The 11,417-nt window shown below is 38.1% G+C and overlaps 1 pseudogene; it reads left to right on the top strand.

Annotated features, from left to right (window-relative positions):
- The first annotated feature begins 7,199 nt into the window (after window positions 1–7,199).
- Window positions 7,200–8,910, top strand: LOC110142489 (splicing factor 45-like; annotated as a pseudogene).
- The last annotated feature ends 2,507 nt before the right edge of the window (window positions 8,911–11,417 follow it).

Consider the following 11,417-nt stretch of genomic DNA (forward strand, 5'->3'; position numbering starts at 1 on the left):
AAAGTTATGACCAACCTAGACAGCGTATTAAAAAGCAGAGACATTACTTTGCCAACAAAGGTCCGTCTAGTCAAGGCTATGATTTTTCCAGTGGTCATGTATAGATGTGAGAGTTGGACTGTGAAGAAAGCTGAGCACCGAAAAATTGATGCTTTTGAACTGTGGTGTTGGAGAAGACTCTTGAGAGTCCCTTGGACTGCAAGGAGATCCAACCAGTCCATCCTAAAGGAGATCAGTCCTGGGTGTTCATTGGAAGGACTGATGCTGAAGCTGAAACTCCAGTGCTTTGGCATGGGAAGAGTTGACTCATTGGAAAAGACCTGATGCTGGGAGGGATTGGGGGCAGGGGGAGAAGGGGACGACAGGATGAGATGGCTGGATGGCATCACTGACTCGATGGGCATGGGTTTGGGTGGACTTCGGGAGTTGGTGATGGACAGGGAGGCCTGGCGTGCTGGGGTTCATGGGGTTGCAAAGATTTGGACATGACTGAGCGACTGAACTGAACTGAACTGAACTGATAGTAGCTGTACCAATTTACATTCCCAACAATAGTGGAGGAGAGTTCCTTTTTCTACACATCGTCTCCAGCATTTATTGTATTGACTTAAAAAAAAAATGTACAGTGTGAAAGCTGCAAGTTAAGTTTTGTTGTGGTTCATTTACCAAGTCATTTACCAAATCTTTGCAAGCCTGTGAACTGCAGCATGCCAGACTTCTCTGTACTTCACTATCTCCCAGAGTTTGCTCTCATCCTCTGTTACTCCCTTCTCTTCTTGTGCTCAATCTTTATCAGCATCAGGGTCTTTTACAATGCGTTGGGTCTTTCCATCAGGTAGCCGAAGTATTGCCCTCCACCAAAGCAGTGTCTGCCGGTACACCCTAGGAAAGTTAAAATCCATGCTTCAAATCCTGGTCTCCCACCAGAATTTTTGGTCTCTCAAAACCAGTGGGCAGCTTCAGACTACAAGGGGAATGCTTCCACACAAGGACACACCTTCAGGATCAGGATAGGTAACTGTTTTGCCTGCTTTCAAGAATAAAACCACAGAAAGTCAAGCAAAATGAGACCAGAGGAATATGTTCCAAAGGAAAGAACAAGATAAACCCCACAGGGGAAAAATAATGAAATGGAGATAGCTAATTTATCTGATAAAGACTTCAAAGCAGTAGTGACAAAAATTCTCACTGAATTTGGGAAAAGAATAGAACAACACAGTGAGAACTTCACCAAAGAACTAGAAAACATCAAAAAGATCTGATCATAACAGAAAAATACAATAAACTGTCAGAAACCATCCAATTCAGAATGTCATATAGAAGAAAATTTTACTTAGGATAGTTTAAGAAACCTCTAGGATAGAGTCAAGTTACAAATATTTGCATTATAGGGGATCCAGAAAAAAAGAGAGAGAGAGAGAGAAAGGGGCAGAAAATGTATTCCATGAAAATATGGCTGAAAACTTTCCTAACAGATATTAAGAGCCCCAAATAGCATGAATTCAGAGAATCACAAAAATACATACCATAATTTAAAAGGCAAAAGTTAAAAATAAAGACAGAATTTTAATGACAACAACAACAAAACAAACAAACAAACAAACAAAAAAACAGAGTTACATACAAAGGAAACCCCATCAGGCTATCAGGGAATTTTTCAGTAGAAACTTTGCAGGCTAGAAGGGCATGGCATGATACATTTCAAGTATTAAAAGGAAAAAGCCTACAACCAACTCTTCCAGGCAAGGTTATCATTGAGAATTGAAGGAAAGATACAGAGCTTGCTAAGAAAGCAAACAAACAAACTTTATTACTACTAAATCAGCCCTACAAGAAATGTCAAAGGCTCTTTAGAGAAAAAGAAAAAGCCTTTTAAAAAAATAAGAAATATCTCACTGGTAAATGTAAATACATAAGAAATTCAATGGATCAACCTCTTAAGTCAGTGTAAAGGTTAAAAGACAAAAACTGTAAAATCAATTACAACTACAATCAACAACTAAAGGATATACATAGAGAGTAAAATATTACACCAAAACCTAAAATGTAGAGGAGAAAGCAAAAAATATAGAGCTTTTATAATGTGTTTAAACTTAAATGACTATTTCAAACAAGTAGATATATTTATAGATCAATATACATGAAACTCATAGTAACCACAAATAAAAAAGCTATAACAGACACACAAAAACAAAGAGGAAGGAACCCAAACATAAAACGGAAGAAAAGCATCAAACCACAGGGAAAAAGAAGAAAAGAAGAAGAAAAAAGAGAATTAAAAGAAGAAAAAAAAAAGAGAATTATGAAAACAATAAGAACACAAGTACCAAAATGACAATACGTGCATACCTGTCAATAATCACTTTAAATGTCAATGGACTAAATGTTCCAATTCAAAAAGTCTTAAAAGACAAAGTAGGACATTGTTTAATGATAAAAGGGCCAATTCAAGAAAAGGATTTAACATTCATAAACATACATGCAACTAATACAGGAGCACCTAAATATAAAGAAAATATTAACAGACAAAAGAGAGAAATTGACAGTAATGCAAATAGCCACCTATATCAATAGATCATCCAAACACAAAATCAATAAGGAAACAGTGGCTTTAAGTTATATGTTAGATTAGATGGTCTTAATACATATCCATAGGACACTCCATCCAAAACCAGTAGAATACAAATTCTTTTCAAATGCATATGGGTGTTTCTCCAGGATAGATAATACACTAGGCCACAAAACAAGTCACAATAAATTTAAGATGATTGCAATTATACCAAGCATTTTTACCAACTATAATAATAAGAAACTAAAAACAAATAACAGGAAGAAAGCTGTGGGGAGTGGGAGCACAAAAATGTGGAGACTAAGCAACACTACTAAAAAACCAATGAAGCAACAAAGGAAACAAACAAAAAAGTACCTTGAGAAAATGAAAATAGAAACAAGTTTTTCCAAAATCTATGGGATATAGCAAAAGGTGTTCTAAGAGGGAAGTTTATACAGATACAGGCTCACCTAAACAGACAAGAAATATCTCAAATCCTTTCCATCTAATGGAATTATTTTTTTTAAAAAAAGAAAGAAAGAAAGCCTAAAATCAGCAGAAGAAAAGAAATAATGAGAAGAAGCAAATAAAATAGAGATCAAAAACAAACAAAAAAATCAGTAGAACTAAAAGTTTATTATTTGAAAATATAAACAGAATCAATAAACCTTTAGGGAGACACATTAAGAAAGAAAGAGGGTCCAAATAAACATAATTAGAAATGAAAAAAGTTACAACCAATATCAAAGAAATATAAATAATTATGAGATTACTATGAACAGTTATATGATAACAAATTGGTTTAATTTAGAAGCAATGGATAAATTGCCAGAAGCATACACTTGTCCAAGACTTTATCAGGAAGAAATAGAAAAACTGAATGTACTGAATACTAGCATTAAACTGAAGCAGTAATCAAAAAAATCCCAACAAAAAAGTCCAAGACAGTAAGACTTCACAGAAGAATTTTACCAAATATTTACAAAAGAGTTCATACCCATTCTTCTCAAAGTTCTGCAAAAGCCTGAAGGAACTGTAATACTTCCAAAGGTATTCTACTATGGTCAGTATTACCCTGATGCCAAAAACATACAAAGAAACTACAATAAAAGAAAATTAAAAGCCAACAACTCTGATTAACACTCACAAAATTCCTCAACGAAATAGTAACAGACAAAATTCAACCATACTTAAAGAGGATCATAGATCATATTAAAGTGGAATTTATTCCAGGGATATAAGGATTATTCAATATCCATATCAATCAACATGACAGAATAAAATTCACCTGATTACATCAACAGATGCAAAAAAAGTATTTGACAAAATGTAACATGCATTTATGATAAAAATTCAACAAAGCTTATATTAAGAGAACATATATAAACATATGTTGAGGGAAGAGCAGAGAAATAGCTCCAGAAAGAATGAACAGGTTGAACCAAGGCAGAAACGATGCCCATTTGCAGATGTATCTAGTTGTGGAAGTAAAGTCCGATGCTGTAAAAAAAAAAAAAAAAAAAAAACAATATTGTATAGTAACCTGGAATGTTAGGTCCATGAATCAAGGTAAATTGGGTGTGGTCAAACAGGAGATGGCAAGAGTGAAGATCAATATTTTAGGAATCAGGAAAACAATAGAATGGGAAAGACTAGAGATCTCTTCATGAAAATTAGAGATATCAAGCAAATACTTCATGCAAAGATGGGCACAGTAAAGGACAGAAACAGCAAGGACCTAACAGATGCAGAAGAGAATAAAACATGGAAGAACTGTTTTTGTTTTTGTTTTTGTTTTTAAAGTCTTGATGATGCAGATAACCACAATGGTATGGTCATTCACCTAGAGCCAGGTATCCTGGATTCTGAAGTCAAGTGGACCTTCAGAAACATTACTACAAACAAAGTTAGTGGAGGTGGTGGAATTCCAGCTTAGCTATTTCAAATCTTAAAAGACGGTCCTGTTAAAATGTTTCACTCAATATGTCAGCAAATTTGGAAATCTCAGCAATGGTCACAGGACTGGAAAAAGTCAACTTTAATTCCAACCCTAAAGAAGGGGAATGGCAAAGAATGTTCAAACTACCACACAGTTGTGCTCATTTCACATGCTAGCAATGTAATGCACAAAACCCTTCAAGCTAGGCTTCAACAGTATGTGAAAAAAGAACTTCCAGATATATAAACTGGATTTTAAAAAGGCAGAGGAATCAGAGATCAAATTGCCAACATTTGTTGGACCATAGAAAAAGCAAAAGAACAGGAAAACATCTACCTCTGCTTCATTGACTATGCTAAAACCTTTGACTGTGTGGATCACGATAAACTGTGGAAAATTCTTCAAGAGATGGTAATACCAGACCACTTTACCTGGCTCCTGAGAAACCTTTATACAGGTCAAGAAGCAACAGTTAGAACTGGACAAGGAACAACAGACTGGTTACAAATCAAGAAAGGAGTATGTCGAGGCTATATATTGTCACCCTGCTTTTTTAACTTATATGCAGAGTACATCATGCAAAATGCTAGGCTGAATGAATCACAAACTGGAATGAAGTTTGTGCAGAGAAATATCAATAACTTCAGATATACAGATGACACCACCCTAGTAGCAAAAAGTGAGGAAGAACTAAAGAACCTCTTGATGAAGGTGAAAGAGGAGAGTGAAAAGGCTGGCTGAAAATTTAACATTCAAATCACTAAAATCATGGCATCCAGTCCCATCACATCACGGCAAATATATGGGGAAAAAAATGATAACAGTGACAGACTTTATTTTCTTGGGGTCCAAAATCACTGTAGATAGTGACTGCAGCCACAAAATTCAAAGATACTTACTCCTTGGAAGAAAAGCTAAGGTGAACCAGAGACATCACTTAGCCAACAAAGGTCCATATAGTCAAAGTTACAGTTTTTCCAGTAGTCATGTACAGATGTAAGAGTTGGACCATAAAGAAGGCTGATAGTTGAAGAATTGATGCTTTCAAAATGTGGTGCTAGAGAAGACTCTTGAGAGTCCCTTGGACAGCAAGGAGATCAAACTAGTGAACCTTAGATGGCATCACTGACTCAATGGGGATGCATTTGAGCAAACTCTGGGAGACAGTGAAGGACAGGAATCCTGACGTGCTGTAGTCCATGTGACCACAGAGTCAGACATGGCTGAGTGAACAATAACAATCTCACCATAATAAAGGTCATTTATGACAAATCCATATTTAACATCATATTTAATAATGAAAAACAAAGTATTTTCTTAAAGATCAGGAACAAGACAAACAAGCCCAATTTGACTGCTTTTATTCAATATGTAATTGAAAGTCCTAGTCACAACAATCAGACAATTAAAAAAAAATTTTTTTAAGCAAAATGGAAAAAAGCTCACTGTTCACAGATGATATTACACTATATATAGAACCTGAAACTGTCATGATATTTTTTGTTAATTGGCTATTTTTGGTGTTAGTTGCTCAGTCATGTCTGTCTCTTCACAACCCCATGGACTGTAACCCACCAGGCTCCTCTGTCCATGCAATTCTCCAGGTAGGGATAAGTTTTTCAGGATATGAGATTAATATACAGAAATTTATTGCTTCTCTATACACTAATAATTAACTACCAGAAGGAGAAATCAAGAAAATAATGTCACTTACAACTAAATCAAGAGGAATAAAATACCTAGGATAACTAAAGAGGCTAACTAAGGAGGTGAAAGACCTATACTCTGAAAACTAGAAAACACTGATGGAAGAAATTCAAGACAATGCAAATAAATAAATATCCTATGTTCATAAATTGGGAGAATTATTATTGTTTAACTAGGTAATCTACAGCTTCAGTGCAATTTCTATCCAAATACCCATAATATTTTTTTACAGAACTAGAACAAATAATCTTAAAATTATATGGCACAACAAAATACCCTGAATAGCAAAAGCAACCTTGAGGAAACAAGGAAAAAGCTAGAGGTATCAGGCTCCCTGGCTTAAGACTATACTACAAAGCTACAGTAAGCAAAACAGTATAGTACTACACAAAAATGGACATATAAATCAGAAGAACAGAGTAGAGAGCCCAGAAATAAACTCATGCACCCAAAGTAAAAAAGGCAAAAGTATACAATGGAGAAAACACAGTCTCTTCAATAACTGTGCTACGAAAACTAGACAGCTACATGTAAAAGAATGAAACTAGACCATTTTCTCACACTGGGTACAAAAATAAAATGGATTAAAGAACTAAGGGTAAGACCTGTAACCATAAAACTCCTGGAATAAAATATGGGCAGTATGCTCTTTGACATCAGTTTTAGTCATAATTTTGAGGTACTCTGTCTCCTTAGGCAAGAGAACAAAAACACAAATAAATGGGACCTAATCAAATGTGAAAACATTTTCACAGCAAAGGAAACCTATCAAAACTAAGAGGCAACCTATTGGATGGAAAAAGATATTTGCAAATGACATGTCTGATAAGAGGTTAATATTCAAAATATATTTTAAAATTATACAAGCAAATATTAAAAAATGAACAATTTAATTAAAAAAACAGTCTGGCACCCAGCCTGCCATGTCCCCAGAGCTCCAGCCCAGGTGTGCAGCCACGGCTCAGAAGCATCACCTAGGCGGGCAGTCATTAAAGTGCGAAGATGTCTCTGTACAATGACCTGGGAGTGAAGACCAGTGACTCAAACACACAAGGCTGGTCCAAAACTTTCAAATTTCTGCAGTCTCAGCTCCAGATGAAGAAGGCAGCTCTCACTCAGACCAAGACCCAGAGGACAATATAAAGTGCAGTCTTAGGTTCAGTAATCGATCTGAAGCAAGGTGATCCTTCAGATGAGCAGCAGATCCCCCTCTGCACTTAGCCACGGGACTCAAGAATCTTGTTCCCAGGTTGTTTTCTGCAGAAGGTTTGATCCTCTTATCTGATGAATATGAGCCCAGCTTTCCTAACGATTATGAGAAAGAATGAAGCACCAAAGAGAGGAGCAACAGATACAGTGGGAGCTGGAAAGACAGAAGGAAATAGAAGAGAGAGAAAAGAAATGTAAAGACAGGCATGAAGCTGGTAGGTTTTCCAGGTGACCAGAACCAGATTCTGATGAAGGTTATGACCAAGAGAGGAGCAAGATGGGTGGAGCTGCCATCACACCATCCACTTCTCTTATAGAGAAGGACAAAGAGTTACCCTGAGACTTCCCCATGAAGAGGATTCAAGACCTCGCTCACAGTCTTCCAAAGATGCTATTCCTCCCCCTGTGTACAAGGAACAAGACAAACCCAGATCCCCAGTCAGCCTCAGCAACTCCTTCCTCATCAACATGGGGGTAGGGTAGCATATAAAATCGTGAATAAGTTCAGCTTCTGGGAAGGCCACAGTCTTAGGAAGCACCAGCAAGGCCTGAGCATCACACTGTCAGTGGAGACCAGAAAGTGGGAGGTGGGGGGAGGCACGACAAGATCATATGCCTGACACCATCAAGAAAGATTCAGCCAAGAAGTTGGATTTAAATCCACTAACTAAAATACTTGTGCCCTACCAAAGTGGGCCCACTCAAGAACATGATTGGTACAGGAGAGGTGGATGAAGACTTGGAAGTTGAAATCAAGCAAGAGTGTGAAAAATATGGCAAAGTTAGAAAATGTGATATTTGAAATTCCCAGTACCCTTGATTGTAGGAGATAGGAAGAATAAAAGAAAAGCAGGCCCCTGCAAGGGCTGCAAAATAAATTTATAATTATTGATAAACTGGGTGCTATAAGGCATGAGACTCTTGAAACAAGTCAAGAGGGAACAGTTCATAATCTCAAAAACAAGATATGATCCTGGGGTTGGAAAACCGACCCCAGACTGTTTCTCAACTGGCGTCTCAGAGCCACATGTTTTACGTATCTGGTGGAAAATCTATAGATAAGAATATTAGTCTTAGTTATTGATTTGTTATTGATTACTTTTTCCTAATTACTCAATGGTTAATGATCATTTTGTTCTTTGGCCCTGAAGGCCACATGAGTTATAGTTTCATTCACAACTGAAAGTATAATAAAGTATAATAAAGCTGGCTTGGATTCAGTTTCAGCACCTTCACCTCGGAGTGGTGTTGGTCCCCTGATCCTCGCTTTTCTCTGAATTCTTGTGTCTTGTTTCTCGTTCTCTTGCCGTGTCACGCTTTGGAAACCCTGTTTGTCGAGCAGGTCTTGACACTTGATAATGAAGCAGTCTGAATATTTTTAGAATTCCAGAGGGTTGAGTCTGTTGGTGATCCGAATGGGAAGTATTTGGGTGGACAGGTACTCAAAACATGTTCCTAAAATTTAGATAGATTCAGGGCCTTGGATTTTGTAGAACAAGTTTGATTTAAAAAACTAGAGGCTGAGTCATCTCCAGTGAGCTGCAGACTGAGCAGAGGAGAACAAGGTAACAGGAAGCCTTCATAGCTGTGGGCACAGGGAAGGACTTCTAAGACATATGTTGACTGATTCTTCTTTTATTTTGTGGTTTTTTAATACAGCATAAAAATCCTTCTAAAACACACACACACACATATAAATATATATATATGGTCAATATGGCTATGTTCAACATCACTAATCACCCAGAAACAGACATAAAAAGCATGATGAGAGGAGAGCAGAAGAAGGCAGAGGAGTAAGATGGGGATATTGCCAGCCTCCCCACAACACATCAAAAACTCATCAAGATATAGAACAACTCATACAAAGCAACCTCTAGGTGACAGCAGAAGACCCCAGGCCTCCAGAGGGGTAGGCTAAGCTCCCTGGAATGAAGTAGGAGAGTGGATGGAGACATAAAAAGGGAAAACGTGGAGAACTTCTAGATGGTTCCCATCCAGATGGTGCCCTGAAGGGAGGGAGGAATCATGAATCAGGAAGAGTTCCTGATGTACTAGGAAACTCCCTCACAGGCGGGCCAAAGGGGGAGCTGCAGAATCTTGGAAAACTGGGCAAAGCAGGGACTTGGAGGGCAGAGAACAGAGAAAGCTGCACTTCTCAGCCCATAAACAGCTCACAGACTGTGCCCCCTGCCCCAGACAGTGGGTTTGGGGAACCAAGAAAGGCCCAGAGAAGCCCCGTGGTGCAGAGGGCGTGACCAGGGTGCCGAGAGAGGCGTGGCATACAAACCTCTCCAGCGCACACAAACCTCACGGCATGAGGGGGCAGGGTGGAACGGGGGGGGGGGGGGGGGGGGTGCGTGAGCCTAAATAAGTGCACATAAGCCCTGTGACATAAAGGGTAGGCCTGGGGGGCCAGGACAAGTGAACACAAGCCTTGCAACACAGAGGGCGGGCTCGGGGGGCTGAGGGAAGCCCACAAAAGCCTCCACAATGTAGAGGGCAGTATCGGGGAGAAAAGAAAAGATCCACACAAGCCCCTACCTAGCAAGATTTTGGCCTGCAGTGCAGGGTAGGACCAGGGAACAGAAGCACCAGCAAAGATTCCAGGGACAAGTAGGGGGCTGGTGGCAATGAAGATATGCTGAGCGGGCGGCTTTGATGCGGCTGCAGAAATAGAAGTGTCTAAAACTGCCAAAGCCAGAAGGACTCCCCAGAGACATGCTAAACCCATGGATATCCCAAAACCTGCTACTGAACACTGCAATGCCCTTCAGAGAGATGAGATCCAACTCCACCAACCAGAAGAACACAGTCACAAGCTCCCCAAACCAGGAAAACATCACAGGATGCTAATCCAACCTCATCCGCGGAGGCAGACTCCACAACCAAAAAGAATTATGACCTCGAGAAAAGAATTTTTTTTTCCTTATAAATAATGCTGTTTATTCCTCCTACGGATTTCTACCTTCACATTAGCCTTTTGTGGTTCTATGGAGTTTTCCTCTTTGTTTTTCTTCTTTAAAAAAAAAATTCTCTTTAAGATTATTTTCTTTTCTTTTTTTCTGATTCACCCTTTTCTGTGATTTTTTTTATTTTGCTTTTTATACATTTGACTGCTTTTCTTATAGTTCTTTACTGGCTAAACCTATTCCTGAATATATATAAATCTTTTTTGCATACATCTATTTATCTTTGCTTTTCTAATTTTTCTGTTCTATTTTTTTACCCTCTTTTCCACCCCTTCCTTTTATCTCCCTTCTCTTTTTTGTCCCTCTCTTTCTTTTCCATTTTTTCCTTCACTCTTTCTTTTTCATCATGTAAGTTAAATTCTCGAGCTCTCTTTGTTATATTGCCCATTGGCACTCTGCTCAGGCTCAGTTTTCCTGATTGAGCAGTAGCTAACTCACTTTTGGTTTCCCTTGTTCACCCAAATCAATCTCCCATACTTTTTTCTTTAGAATACTTTGGTTATAACTGTGTGTGGAAATGTGTGTATATGTTCTATTATTTCTGTAATTACATACTTGATCTCCTTCCACTAGAACACAGACACAAGTCACCCCTAATAAGAAGTCAACAGAAACCACTCAACCAACCTTTGCTTCCAAGGGCAAAAATCAAAAGGAAGAAGGGATACAACCCTAAAGCCTGGAAAAAGGAGACCTCAAGCAGAGCACGCTGGGGGGGGGGGGGGGGGCAGAATTAAAAGATAGAGAAATACAACACAAATGAAAGAACAAGGTATAAATTCATAAGACCAAATAAATGAAGAGAAAGTAAGTAATCTACCTGGAAGAGAATTCAGAATAATGATAGTAAAGATGTTCCAAGGACTTCAAAAATAGAATGGAGAAAATGAAATAAACAATTCACACAATTAATAAAATCACTGATGGCATAGATGAAAGAAAGAATAAGCAAACAGAGATGAATAACAAAATTACTGAAATTAAAAATATTTTAGAAGCAACCAATAGCAGAATAATTGAGACAGAAGAATGAATAAGT

Source organism: Odocoileus virginianus, chromosome 10, assembly GCF_023699985.2.
Source record: "Odocoileus virginianus isolate 20LAN1187 ecotype Illinois chromosome 10, Ovbor_1.2, whole genome shotgun sequence".
In the NCBI taxonomy this organism is placed as follows: domain Eukaryota; kingdom Metazoa; phylum Chordata; class Mammalia; order Artiodactyla; family Cervidae; genus Odocoileus; species Odocoileus virginianus.